This window comes from Pseudophryne corroboree, chromosome 10 (genome assembly GCF_028390025.1).
Source record: "Pseudophryne corroboree isolate aPseCor3 chromosome 10, aPseCor3.hap2, whole genome shotgun sequence".
Classification (NCBI taxonomy): Eukaryota; Metazoa; Chordata; class Amphibia; order Anura; family Myobatrachidae; genus Pseudophryne; species Pseudophryne corroboree.
In genome coordinates this window covers 224,336,122-224,337,917 of record NC_086453.1, presented here as the reverse complement: position 1 = coordinate 224,337,917, position 1,796 = coordinate 224,336,122, and the positions used below count along the sequence as shown (strand labels likewise).

The window sequence follows — 1,796 nt, the reverse complement described above, 5'->3', positions numbered from 1 at the left end:
TCCATGTACCCATGTTCCCTTCCCTGCTGCTGGCCGGAGCTGTCTGCTGCTACCACTGGCCATAGCCACGTCCGTATACTGTAGGTAGTGTCACTGGGCATCTTGTACCTGACTCTGCCGCTGGGACAGGGCATGGTGTGTCTCCCTGCAGATGCAGTTGACTCCGCCCAGCGTTAGACACACAGACACAGATCTGGGCTAATATATAGGCTACATATAGGATATATATATATATATATATATATATATATATATTTATATATATATATTAGTTTTACACACACACCACTCCTGACGAAGTCTCTGTTACAAAACCAGTCAGGGTGTTGTCTGGCTGACGCGTCTTCTCCCTGGGGTGAGCTCCTACTGCCTGTCCTGTGGTCCGAGTCCCGGCGTGTGGTCGTGGTCAGCGGAAGGCAGCTGTCTGCAGCACAGTGTGCAGGTCCGGCGTTTGCAGCAGCATGAACGGATGGAGTTTGCGCCCATGGGTTCAGTATGAAATCATGTGGTAATAAGCCCACAGTGCATTGTATTTCGGTACAAGTTTCAGCTCACCATTGTCTATATGTTTTCAAAAGAAACTTAAAACTCTTTCATGCACGATAGAGTGCTCCTTTCATTTCTCTTTTTGCACTGTGTGTACATATATATATATATATATATATAAAACACTCACTTCTCCAGCGATGCAGAAAAAGTAGACAAGCCAGCACTCACGTGTAGATGAAAGAAAAGTAGGATTTATTCCTAAACCAAACGGCATGGTGAAGTACAGCAAATACAGCAAACACAGCCCGACAGCTGTTTCAACCGACTGGTCTTCCTCAGGGGCAAACCGCACTGTTGTCAGAACACGAAATATAAGCCTCAAATGGCTCCACAATCAACCCAGCAGTATCAGGGCATGGGCTGAGACAAGTCCAGGCATGTCTAGTGCATCCCTTGCTGTCTCCTCCCACTCCATGACACTGGTAACTAAGCTAAACAAACCCGGTATCATGCATAGCAACGGCTCCGGAACGCGGCAAAACGTGCGGCGAGTAGTCTCAGCAGCCTGACTAGTAAATGGCATGCTGATAGTGAGGGGAATTGCAAGGACGCTGTATATCAAAACAGAAGTGAATGAAATGAAGTAATGTGTTTAAAAAAGTGAAAGGAATAGTGCTAAAGCTCAGCAGAACAGGGTTCCCTGAAAGTGCTGGCTAGAAAGTGCAGGGTGCAAAAAGCAGGAAGGAATGACAGTTCTAATAGAAATAATAGCAGGTGACACAAGGACAACCCTCAAAACAACCTACTGCAAAGCAATGCCCACTTGTTACGGCAATCAATATAAATAAGAAAATATGTGAAAAAAGAATCCAAACTGCCCTATTGGGGAGAAAACCCAAAGAATGCACAATGTCCGCTGCCTTGTGGTATTAAGTGAGTGATGTACAGCACCCAGTATTCCCAGATCGTCACCGATACTGGTACTGACTGGGCCCAACACTGCTTAGTTTCCAAGATCAGCCGGAATTGGACGTTTGCCAGTGTGGTATGGCTGTAAATATCACTAGACCAACATATGTTGTCTACTGGGGAATCCCATATAGGCAGCTGGAATCTGATACTGCTAAATACAACACCAAAGATGGACAATAAGCTGCACATAGTGAGCAAGAGGGGTCTACATGGTGGATGTTGAAAGCGAGGGTGAAAAGAAAGGTGTCACTGCTAGTGAAGTGGGGACCTGTCAGGATCGAGTCTCTAGATATATAAAGACACACGGCGGTGTCTGACAGCACATAGCATGCAAA

General features: G+C 45.9%; 1 pseudogene; it reads right to left on the bottom strand.

The window, feature by feature from the left end:
* Nucleotides 1-1,428: 1,428 nt before the first annotated feature.
* Nucleotides 1,429-1,548, bottom strand: LOC134968166 (5S ribosomal RNA; annotated as a pseudogene).
* Between the last annotated feature and the right edge of the window lie 248 nt (nucleotides 1,549-1,796).